The sequence below is a fragment of the Salvia splendens genome, chromosome 15, assembly GCF_004379255.2.
Source record: "Salvia splendens isolate huo1 chromosome 15, SspV2, whole genome shotgun sequence".
In the NCBI taxonomy this organism is placed as follows: Eukaryota; Viridiplantae; Streptophyta; class Magnoliopsida; order Lamiales; family Lamiaceae; genus Salvia; species Salvia splendens.
In genome coordinates, this window is record NC_056046.1 from 25,297,675 (window position 1) to 25,311,070 (window position 13,396).

At 39.9% G+C, this 13,396-nt stretch overlaps 1 long non-coding RNA gene across 1 annotated transcript; it reads right to left on the reverse strand.

Moving 5' to 3' along the window:
* Window positions 1-2,971: 2,971 nt before the first annotated feature.
* LOC121767813 lies at window positions 2,972-5,216 on the reverse strand. The gene is made up of 2 exons (XR_006043207.1): window positions 5,061-5,216; window positions 2,972-3,598 (listed from the first exon to the last, which is right to left on the reverse strand). It is a non-coding gene; the product is annotated as an uncharacterized LOC121767813 (long non-coding RNA).
* Between the last annotated feature and the right edge of the window lie 8,180 nt (window positions 5,217-13,396).

A 13,396-nucleotide genomic window follows, 5' to 3' on the forward strand; every position in this document is an offset into this window, starting at 1 on the left:
AAAAGATTGGGCCTCAATTAATAAAAAAATGGATGATATGGCTATTTTAAAAAAGAGATGGGATAAGTGGAGCACTCATGGTGACGAAGGCTTTTCACACACGCTTTTCGAGAACAGAACGGAACACAAGTTAAGGCTTTAAACGAATGAGGTGGGCTTTCTTTTTAAATATGGGCAATGCCCCAAGTATATTTTTATGTGAAAATGATACGAATATTTGTCATGCTGTGTTTTGTTTTATTCTATGGAACCTATCTGATGTGGCTTTTGCCATCAATGGATAATCGAATTCGGGTCTGTCTAGGGAGTGAGTCCCTATTCAGGCTAGTGTACACCTATGGAGATCGTGAGCCGTCTTTGGGGTCGGCCGGTCTAGTGATTTGGAATGTGGCCACATTCCTTGTCATCAATGGATCAGATATGGTAGATAGCTATGGGAAAATGGTTGATCAACCGAATTTTACAATGGAAATGATTTTAGTGTCTTGGGCGATTTCTAAAGTTAAAACCCCAAGGTCACTCAATGGTGGCATGATAAATACTTTTTATAAAATGTTTTCGGCATGAGTCCACTGAGTGCATCAAGTACTCAGCCCTGCATTTCTTTTTAAAAATGTGCAGGTTGAGCGTGACGGGTGCGGTGGGTGTTGAGCAAGACGGTTGAAGAAATTTAAGTGTGTAGAATGTGTCATGTCTTCACACGTGGCATATTCCTTCTCTCAAATGCTTCCGCTAAGTAGTTGTTCTTCTTTTGAGTTCTTGTATCGTTGAGATAGTATTCATTTTTGAGTTGTTGATTGTTGAGATACTCTGATTTTATTCTAGCTATTCCCATTTGTTTCGAGCTATGGTCGATTTGTATTGTTTTCCCCTTTCTTCCCCGCTTCTTTAATCATCCCCTAGTCGCGATCAACCGTGTTTTCTATCCTTAGAAAATGCGGGCGTGACAGAGTGGTATCAGAGCAATTTTTCTTTCCACTCTGGACCCGAGAGTCTTTTTCAGTCTTAGTCTAGACTTGTTTCGCTAGACTAAAATAATAGTGATAATAATAATAATGATAATAATAATTATGCATTGAAGGCTCAACATCCCGCTTCGCCACGCTCAATCAAGAAAGAGGTAATTTATTTTTATGAAAAATTTTTATGAGAAAGTTTTCAGGAAAGGAGATGAGAAGCTATGGTTATGAAAAAAAAGAGTATCTTTTACAATGGGATAGAAGAGCTATGGTTATTAAAACAAAGTATGTTTTACAATGGGATAGAAGAGCTATGGTTATGAATACAAAATATGTTTTACAATGGGATAGAGGAGCTATGGTTGGAAAAAAAAGTATATATGTGTTTTGTGAGAAGATGAAAATCTATAGTGATAAAAAGATGTATGTCTTGCAATGGGGTGACTTGTCTTTTATGAAAAGATTTGATCAATGGAAAATGCTGTGTTTATGAATTTTTCGAAAATTTTTTAGTTTCGAGAAAAATAGTTTTAACTTTTTTCGTTTGGAAAAATTGAGCTATGTAAGTGTGATGATATTTATGTTATGAGGTGCAAAGTATGATGCGTTATTCTATGGAGTGTTTTATACGAAGGATGAAAGTTGATGCGAAAGTACGTTTTAGTTTTGAGTCAAAACTCTTAAAAGTGAGATGTGGAAAATTTTGAGGAAAGTGTGAAAGTGTAAAGAAAATTTTGTTTCAAAAGTTTTGAATATAAATATGAAGTTCGAAAGTGTTTTTCTATGCGATGTGAAAATATTGTGTGTTTATCTTGTGGTATGAATGACGTTAATTGTGGTAGATGTTGAGATGAGAGATGATGAAGTATGTGGCGAACATAGAGTGCTTATATTGTAGGCTAGATTGAATACAAGCGAACCGTAGTTTTAGGTTGAGATAATCTATCACTTTCCCGATTGACAAAAATGAACGAAAATCTGAAAGTTTGGGGAGAACCCCTAATTTGTCAAGGCACAACGAGGCAAGGAGATCGAGAGTGCGAATGGATGCCGGTGGACCATGAAACTTTTTCTTAGAATTGCGTGAAACGTTCGAGCAAGCTTGATGTGTGAACTATTTTACTATTTTCCTACGTTATACCCCACCAACGTCATCTTATTTCAATAAGGCTTAGAAATATGCGGACTGACATTGCAACCTTTCACGATAGGTAGTCTGCCCCTATGTAGGTTGTGAAATTCTTATTTTTCTTTGTTCAAAACTGACCGTGTTACCTTAAAGTGGACGACGCCCACAACCGGTCTACTAAAACAAAGACTTAGACTTTGTTATGTTTGCTTATACATTTAAAAATGCAATAAACATCCATTAAATGTAAAACATAACAACATTATGACAAAAATAATCTGTTGCATTCATTGGAAAAGAATATATAGAGTTTTACAGTATTCAATCACTCGAAAGGTGATTTCTATTATACAAAACCCTACCATCTGGTGCATGTGAAAAGTGAGGTGTTACTATAAATGACTAACCAGAATAACATGAGATATTTGGTGGGTTCAGGATTGTCACTGTCAGGTATGCAGGATCTCTGGAAAAGTAAAAGGACAAAAACTAAAAAGGTGGCTAAAAGTAAAAGTGGTCCACAAAAGCAGAAAAGGACATTGTCTTCACCACCAAGTTACACAGAAATTCAGCAATCTCACGAACTCCATTAACGACTTCACAGAAATTATGCAACTAATTTAAAACTGAAATTAAGTCCTAGATTAAAATATTAAAACAACTAATCCTAATATACGCTAACTACGAGGTATGCAAGGTGACAGAACTTACTCTGCTACAACGTCATGCATTTTCCCAGATGTAATCGCTCAACACTTAGGAAATTACTTAAATAAACCAGATCTAACTTAATCACAAGAAATCATGCTTAACGTACGAAATCTACTCTAAACTATCAGACCTAACTAATCCAAGCAAGAACGAAAACATTGCAACCAAAAGATAGACGAAAAGTAAAATCAACTTCATAAAGATCAGATCCAAAACGGTGGTACGCTTCAGAATCCAAAGACAACCAAAAACAACGAAAGATCTAAACGAAACAACAACTGAAATTAAACTAAGAAAGCGATTAAAGATTGTTTGGCCCCTCGGGCGATAAAACAGTATTTTCACTACAATGACGGCGAACTGGAACAGTGGTGAACTTTCTCTGGCAGGTCGTCAGAGTCTTCAAGTGATCATGACTGGTGGCGAGGAACGAGAAGTGTAGGAGCTAGTCTCCGCTGCTGGAACTAAGAATATCCGAGAGAGTGAGTTTTCGAACAAGTGCTCATTCTCTCTCCAAGTGACTTTCTATTTATAGGGTGGCTTGCCCTAATATTTAGGGTTGCTTTTCCATGTGAAATGTCGCTTTTGCCCCCCGTTTGTAGTTGGTCGTTCCTAGCAATCCTTCCTTCTCCATCTCGAGCCTTTTGGCATGCATCCTGACCAGTATTGCACCCTTTTCCTTTTCACTTGAATCTCCTGGTCCTTCCCCTACTGGCTTGTACCCTTTTTTCTGCACACTTAAGCAACTTTCTTGCAGATAATGCACGTTAAGCTCATCATACTGACCAGTAACCAAGACCTAGAATGCGACGTATCAATTATTATTCCACATTTCTTTAATTTTTCAAAATATAAAGAAAAAAATGCACACTAGAAGCAAAGAAAACACACACTGATGTAGCACACCATGCGTGAAAAACACATCAAGAATTGGCGAAAAATAGTGTGTTAGTGCTTTCATTCACACGCAAATGATAGATCAAAAACACAAACAATAAAAAAAAACTGAACACTCCTATATACATGAAGAGAGACCACATGCAAGCTGCAGAAGAGAGAGAGAGGGAGACAAGGGCAAAACACATAAAATGCTCATTGCATGCAATTTACACAGAATGAGAAATCATAAAACAAAAATAACAAAAATGATGAAAAATAAAAACAATGCATACTTTCAAAATCGATAATGGGAACACTTTCAAGGTCAAGGTTAGTTATCATCGACTCAGTTGTTTTGATAGCTTTAACCTCAGCGCCACCACCATAGCAGCCGCAGCCACAGAGCTTTCAATCACAACTGCTACTTCAGTGCTAACCATTTTTCCTTTGTTTTTATTTTCAAAGAAAATTCTAACTATGAGATTGAATTTGCAGTCTCTATCTCTGACACAATTTTTGGGGCTGCTTAGTTCCCTATTTATAGGGGTTGCATTCAAATGCAATTATATCTTATATTTGTTGTTTTATTCAAGTATTTTACTTTAATAAAGACTTATGTAACCAAAGATTCATTTTTATGAAGCAATATTTAATGCTTTTTTACCTTACTTTGATGGTTTTAATAAGTTTTGCTACATGGAAATTTAATGCAATATGCCACTCTAATTTGAAAGCAAGGTTCTTTTTGCTAAGGAAAAGAAAACAACGATGGATGCTGGTGGCAGTAAATAATGAGATAAGAACAAAAGATATTAAGGTAATTTGACAAATTATATGGGTCAATACAGAGTATATGGGCAAGATATATACAAGATCAAAAGAGTTAATTAGGTTTGGACGACCCCACCCACTTGCCTTGCAGTGGGTGGCTGTGTTTATACAGAAGCACTCAATTTTGAATCGGGCAAAGGAGCTATCATAGGAACGGGATGCCAATCCAGAAGCTATCCTCTCCCAAACCTGTTAATAGGAAAAGATTTGATTCACCAGTAATTCCTATCTTCTAAGGATTGGTATCCTACTTTTCTGTAAGATGATCTGCCAATCCCACACCTGATTAGTGAAAAAATAACTGATTTCATAAATTCCTCAATTACCGCCTCAAAAATCAAACGCATCGTATTACATTACAACAAACAATAATCCAGCTAATCACCAAAATTGGAACTTAGAAGGCATACATTTTTAGCACGCGAGTCAATGGCTGCAACAATATAATTTGTTGAAGCATAAGCCTCAAAATTTTGTACTATGTATCAATCTCTTAACTGAAAAAACACAAACCGGTAAACAATGAATAAGCATCTCGAATCATCTTATACCTCGAGTAATGGCCTCACTCAACTAGTCTTTGTTTTCATGTGTGCTATTCACGAAAACCACAGCTGGCCTTCTCTCTGGAGTACTCTCTTTGAGCAGAAATTTGCTCTGAATTCGATAGACATATACATGCATAACTCTTAAGGCACCACATATATATATAGGCAACACCAATTTGACATTTTACCCTTCTATTTTTTCTATTTTCTTTTGGAGGATTTTACATAGAGTACCGCAGTGAATTTGAATCACCACTTTTTTTTTAATTTTTGCTCTTTCAAGATGATCCCCAAAAAGAAAATGAAAAAAAAAACAGTAGGAAAGCTATAATTGTAAACCATGAACGAATTCCGATTTCCTATTTTCAGCTAACCACCAAGACACACACTGTCAAAGTATGGCAAGGAAGTAATCAACGGTATCAATGGGAGGAGAAGATTGTGGGGAATAATTGATTGATATCAAAGAATATTATTTCCTAGAATAGAGTGATATAATTTCCATAGATAGTGACTAATTATTCCTATATAATGAGATGTAAATCATTGTAAATGATCAAGCAATACACGAGCCTTTCTACTCCCAATTCTCTGTGTTCCCAATGTCAATCAATGCGAGTTTCGCCTCTCTCGATTACCATCTTTAAGATGGTATCGGAGCGGGTCGCCGACTGTGGGTCATATTTAACTGACCCAGCAGTATATCTGGGCTGAAATCGAAAAAAATTACTGACCTAGCAGTATAACTGGGCTAAAAATTTGGGCCAGTGGTCCAACCGATCAAAAAAATGATTGGGCCGATTGTCCAATCGATCATAAAAAAGTCCAACCCCTCCAAGATGAACCTTGAAGGGTTTGAGGGAGGGTGTTGGCAATTGAAACATAAAAATGAATATAATAATATCTCACATCGGTGTACACAAAGAGCTTAATCCACTATATAAGCTCATGGGCCTCTCCTCCTATCACCAATTGGTTTTAGGATGGAACCCATGGATTTCTATCATGGTATCATAGCAGGTTGTTCTTGCTTGGGACTCAGAAAAATATCATCATCGTCCCGGAATATACCTTTCCCGACCTTTATAAACTTGCAAAAACCAAAACCAGCAATGTCAGAAACTGACCAAACCGAAACCAACTCAAGCACCACAATGACCACCGTCAATAATAGCCCCATAAATCTGTCAGACGCACAATTTGTAAAACTGATGCGAATGATGTCGGTCAATCCCAAAACACCAAACCATCCGACCCCACATCTAGAGTCATTGGGCGATATAAGCCTGAAAACCAAACTGGACGGGGATAATTACCCCCTCTGGGTAAATCTGATGGAACGAGCCATCGGCGGGAAGGGTTTGACGTCTCACATCACTGGAGTTTCAGACCCCCCGTCGATCACCGATCAAACTTATCCAACGTGGCAGCAACGAGATCATTGCTGTTTTAATTGGGTCATAAACAACATCGAGGCTAGCCTCGTGAATGAAGTTTCACAGTACAAGACGGCCAAAGATCTATGGGAAGGTCTGGCCACTACATACGGAAGCGGCACAGATCCGTTCCAAGTATCGAACCTGCACAGACAAGCGTATGGAATGAAGCAGGGAGGAATGACATTAGAGGCGTTATGGCAGAAATTCCAGGATCTATGGCTGTCCATAGACAGTCGCGACCTGAATCCATTCAACACCCCCTCAAGCATAGAGAGATATATTCAAATCGTCCAAAGGCATAGAGTTTACCAATTTTTATGGGCTCTCGACGATCGGTATGACACCGTCAAGAGGGAAATCTTGAACAAGGAACCTCTCCCGTCGGTGAGGACCGCATACGGGATGGTCAGGCGAGAGGCAGTCAACGCCGGCATCCGGTCATCCAAGACCGAGGCCATGGATTCCGGGATTGGAATAGGCCTCAGCGCAATCGACAAGAACCGGAGCAATAACCCACCACCTCTCAAATTTCAAACCAACCGCACGGATGACGACAAGAGTAAACTCGTATGCACACATTGCGGGGGAAAGAAACACACCAAGGATACATGTTTCTTGATACACGGATATCCGGAGTGGTGGGAGGAGATGAAAAAGTCAAGGGCCAACCGGAATTCAAACCGAGGAGGAAGCTCAGGACGGGCGTCTGTGGTTGTCGGAGAACGAGCTACCTACACCGAAAATCCTCCGGTGGCCAGCATCGCGCCTCTATCAACCACAATCGGAGAGGACAGAACCAGGGGAAGCAACGACGAGATAAGAGCATTGGCGTCGGTATCGGTGGCTAAGACTTGGTCTGAAGGTATGCAATCAGCGTCTACCGCCGGCAGCGGTCGGACGTCGGCAGGCGAGGCGCCAATCGGAGGAGAGGCCGGCAGCGCTAGGGTCTCCCAAATGGCTAGGGTTTCCGAGGGAGGGAGGGATTCCACGATAAATACCCCAACCTTTCCCGAATCCAATTTTCAACCTCCCAAGATCCCTATATCCCATAAACCACCCCAGCTCCTCACTAAATCCCAAAATCCACCCACAGAAAAGTATAAATTCCAAAAATGACCCCATTTATCCAAAACAAACCAGAAAGCACCCCAGAACTTTTATAAATCTCAAAATCGACCTGAAAACTGTCCCAACTCTCAAAATAACCCTAACACAGCCAAAACATTACAAATTGCACCCAGGCTACCAAAACAACCCAGAATTCAGCCAACCTAGCGCAAGTCCGGGGAGCGGGAACGATTAATATTTCCCCTACTTTACGTCTGTCCAACAGTCTTTATGTTCCGTCATTATCACATAAACTTTTATCCATTAGTCATGTGACTAAAGAACTGAACTGCAAATTACTGATGCATCCAAAATTTTGTATGCTATGGGATATCAAGACGGGGACGATAGCTGGGCGTGGCACTGAACGATGCGGACTGTACTATGTGGATGAGATAGCCTAACAGAGTACTGCGATGCTGACTCATGGACTGACAGACAGACATGCTTGGCTTTGGCATCGTCGGTTAGGACATCCATCTATCGGATATCTTCGTCTACTTTATCCTCAGTTAGTTACTACTATGCAATCTTTTCATTTTGAAACTTGTTTGTTGGCCAAAAGCCCTAGACACTCCTTTAAGTTGAACAATACTAGAATGAAAAAACCGTTTGCTTTGATTCACTCCGATGTATGGGGTCCTGCACCGTTACTGGGGGACATGGTTTTCGTTATTTCGTGTTGTTTGTGGATGATTACTCTCGTATGACTTGGGCATATTTTTTGGAAAATAAGTTTGAAGTTTTTGAAAAATTCACAGAATTCTACACACTTATCCAAACCCAGTACAACCAAAAAATCCAAATCCTTAGGTCAGATAATGGGGGAGAATTTGTGATTGGAAAAATGCAAGAATATTTTTGAGAAAATGGGATAGTCCACGAAACGTCATGTGCCTACACTCCAGAACAGAACGGGGTAGCAGACAGGAAAAACAGATATATCCTTGAAATCACAAGAGCCCTCTTAATCAAATCTAGAATACCCAAAGCATTCTGGCCTGAAGCCGTAGCCACCGCAATTTACCTCATGAACCGCCTACCCACTGGAATCCTCCAATTCAAAACTCCCTTAGACACTTTTTCTAAACATTTTGAGTTACCATCGTCTTTTTCTCTTGAACCTAGAGTCTTTGGCTGCTCGGTCTTCGTCCATATCCCTAAACATTAACGCACTAAGTTTTCCCCGTGTGCCCTCAAATGTGTCTTTTTAGGATTTGAGAAAAATCAGAAAGGGTATAGGTGCTATGATCCGACCACAAATCGCATGCACACAACTATGAATTGTGACTTTGTGGAAGGAGAATACTTCTACAGCCAATCTAGTAGTCAGGGGGAGATTGAGCCGGACAATAGTCCTAATAGTGACCTACTAAATTGGCTGCCTACACCTATGCCTAGCCAGGGGAGAAACCAGTCAGGGGGAGGGGATCAACCTAAGCCAAGTCCTGTCATAGACGTCGGTCCAACAGAGGAAAGTAGTGGTACCGTCGGGCAATTAAATCCCACAGAACAGGACGTGGAGTTAGGTGACATTCCTCAACCTGACTGGTTTCTTCCCTAGCTAGGCATAGGTGTAGGAAGCCAATTTAGTAGGTCACTTTTAGGACTATTGTCAGGCTGAATCTCCCCCTGACTGGCTGTGTGCATGCGATTTGTGGTCGGATCATAGCACCTATACCCTTTCTAATTTTTCCCATATCCTAATGTATGGCTAGAAGATACTAATGTTGACAGGAACAATGGAGAGGTAGACACAGGGCAACCATATGAATTTCCCCCCAGAAGTACAAGAGGAGTTCCTCCACGGAGATACTCTCCAGATTGGAAAGGGAGGAAGGCCAGATATGCCGTGGCGAACATTGCCCAAGGCCAGAAATTGCCCGTGCATTCGATGCCGCCCTATATGAAGATGAAGAGATACCACAGTCATTCGAGGAAGCCTCAAAAAACAAACATTGGAGAGAAGCCATGAAGAAGGAGATAGATGCTCTCATCAAGAATGAGACGTGGGAGAAGTGTACCCTACCGACAGGGAAAAAGCCAGTTGGATGCCGATGGATATTCACTATCAAACGGCGTGCTGATGGTTCGATCGAGAGATATAAGGCAAGACTCGTGGCCAAGGGATATACACAAGCGTATGGAGTAGATTATGAGGAAACCTTCTCCCCAGTTGCCAAATTAGACACTGTTCGAGCCTTACTTTCCGTGGTTGCTTGCAAAGATTGGCCTCTACATCAATTTGATGTAACTAATGCATTCCTACATGGTGAATTGGAGAAGGACAAAGAAGTATACATGGAAGTCCCCAAGGATACTCAGGAGAGTTTGGAGAAGGACAAGTGTGTCGCCTCAGGAAGACACTATATGGATTAAAGCAATCCCCAAGAATCTGGTTTGGGAGATTCTGTCAAGCGATGTTCCAACACGGTTTTAAGCAAAGGCATTCAGATCATATACTCTTCACCAAGAGAAGGGATGGAAAAGTGACATGTCTAATCATCTATGTGGACGACATGATCATCATTGGAGACGATACTGAAGAAATCCAAAACTTGAGGGAAAATATAGACAAAGAATTCGAGATGAAAGATCTAGGAGCACTAAAGTATTTCCTTGGAATTGAAGTGTTGAGATCCAGACACAGAATATTTCTAAGGCAGAAAAAGTATGTACTAGACCTTCTTGCAGAAACTGGGTTGTTAGACTGCAAGCCTACAGAAACTCTGATGATCCCCAATCATGGATTGAAAATGGAAGAGGGAGCTGATCTTGCAAACCGAGAAAGATACCAACGGCTAGTGGGGAGACTCATCTACCTCTCACACACTAGACCCGACATAACCTACACGGTGGCATTATTGGCCAGTTCATGCACCGACCTCAAGTCGACCATATGGAGGCTGCGTTGAGGATCGTGAGATACCTAAAATGAACTATTGGCTATGGAGTGTTCCTAGCTAAAAGAGATGATCTAGAAATCAATGGACGTACTGATGTTGACTGGGTTAGCAATCCAATTGACAGAAAATCTACCGGGGGATACTTCACATTCACAGGAGGGAACTTAGTCACTTGGAGAAGCAAGAAGCAGAAGGTTGTTGCTCTATCAAGTGTAGAGGCAGAATTTCGAGGAATCAAAAGTGGGCTAATGGAAATCATGTGGCTAAGGAGATTGTTGACAGAAATTAGCTTTCCACCCATACGGAAGAGTAAATTGTTCTGTGACAACAAAGTCGCGATCAGTATTGTAGAAAATCCAGTACAACACGACCGAACCAAACATGTTGAAGTTGATCGCCACTTCATCAAAGAGAAACTCGAAGGAGGAATCATAGAGTTCCCATTCGTTCGGTCAGAAGATCAACTTGCAGACATCCTAACCAAAGCAGTACATCCAAAAGTCTTCAAGGAAATTCTGGACAAGTTGAGTATCGGAGATACCGTTGCTCAACTTTAGGGAGAGTGTCAAAGTATGGCAAGGAAGCAATCAATGGTATCAATGAGAGGAGAAGATTGTGGGGAATAATTAATTGATATCAAAAAATATTATTTCCTAGAATATAGTGATACAATTTCCATAGATAGTGACTAATTATTCCTATATAATGGAATGTAAATCATTGTAAATGATCAAGCAATACACGAGCATTTCTACTCCCAATTCTATGTGTTCCCAATGTCGATCAATACGAGTTCCGCCTCTCTCGATTACCATCTTTAAGACACACTACCACACAAAAAACAAAAAACAGAGACCTTTGAAATTCAGAATGTCTTTCTTTGGACAAGAATCTGTAGCCTGACTACCATATGAGCTTGGACGAACTATTTCATAATGTAGTAGTAGCTTTGAACATGTCATCCCAGGGCCCACTAGATAAAAGCAATACTCATGGGAAGAGGTTTACTAAAAATCAGTCAAAAAAGGAGATAAAAAAACATTTCATCTGCATCCGCTTGGCCTTCACCCTTCGTTGAGCGCATCTGCCAAACCCTGTTGTATAAGGATCGCCCTCTGCTAAGCCCTGTTGTACGAGGATCGCCCTCATCTTGATTCGCCATAATCCAAAATCATTGCGGCTGGTGAATTTCTCCGTTTCCATCTTCATCGTCGCCATCGCCTCACTTCCCACAGGCGGTGCAAGTTGTTAGGAATTGAACATCAATAATCAAACAACAAGAAGCGATGAATGTTCACGGAACAATTACGTGGTTCGATCAATGTGATCTTCATCCACGGACAACAAAACGAATCCTTTATTCACCTCACTATCAAGATCATACAACAACCCTCAATTGAACCATATCTCTCTCAATGGATGAAAACAATAACCGCAAGATGCTATTCAAGAACCAAAAACGAGCTAACTGAGATGAGTGATCTAACTGAAAATTACTATGTGTATGTGTGTGTTGATTCTTATATGTGAATCGATACAATAGAAACTGAAAAGGGGATCTCAAGACTGTAACAAATTTCCAGTTGTAACTCTTGACCTTCACCGCCTTCCAACGGCTAGCTTGGGCTAACTGACTCCAACGGTCATAAACCATCCGGTGGCAAAGTCTGCAGCTGATCCGCTGCTTCTCAGCTCCACCTTTTCCCCTATTCCCTCAGATCTTCATCACATTCACAACTTACAGAGAGTGATGGGAGATGTTTGGTTGAACTGTTTTGCATCTTCTTTTGTGGCATCTTTCTGCAATTGTAGGAATGTTTATTAGGTTCTTTTTGGATTAAGGCTCCATGTCGGCCTAAGTATTCAACAATATGGTAGATTGTTTAGTAGGTCTAGAACTAAATGAGTTTGTACTTTTTGTAAAGACAGCTTTGTTTATTTTTAAATTCTAATATGATCAATGCTTATTTTCAGTTCCATATTTGATCTTCATCATCATTCAAGCTGTCATTTATACTTTTTGGCGGCGTTCGGTTGGGTATATTAGACTAAATTGTGTCTCACCAAATCACTAATTCGATGTTCGATTGCCGCAATCCAAATTAATCTCAGCCCGCAAGGCCCGTGTCAAGCCCATCTCAATGGTGGCATTTTCAGTGTTTAAGGCAGACAACTTTTATCGCGCCACTAACCCTCCGATTAATTAATCTCTCTCTTAGTTGTTGTCATCAATTAAAACATAAAAACTGATTAATTTAGTAATCACATGATTCATTCACAAGAATCAATACTAATTTTATTTTAGACAAAGCCCATCTTGAGCTATCCTATACTATGTCTCATGACTATTTAATCTAACCAACCGAACAACGACTTTGTAAAGATGCTTTGTTTAGTTTTGAATTCTAATAGTAGCAAAGATTAGTGCTTATTTTCAATTGCATATTTGATCTTCATCATCATTCAAGCTTTTTGAGTGATTATAGCTGCTATATTACAAAGAAAGTAACTATAAACACCATTTGCTTTAGAAGATGGATTTTAGCATGAAAATAAATCATGCTGAAATCTTGTTTTGGCAATCCTTATTCATATTTATAGCCCAAATAAAATGCACCAAATTTACTTTCTAAACCTTTTCACTTTCTACATTTATTCATCGTAACAATCAAAAAAACAAATTTCCAAAACTCTTCTCTTCTCCCATTTTTTATTGAAACATTTTGCACTTCTTAGTGCATCGCCCATTTACAACTTTCACCATTGTTGAGGGCGGACACAGTAAAGGGGAGGGGAGGGCTTAAGCCCTTCCCCAATTTTTTTTTTTTTAATGTTGTTTCTACTTCTAAAATTTTTATATATTTTGAAAATGGTCATTAGCCCTCAC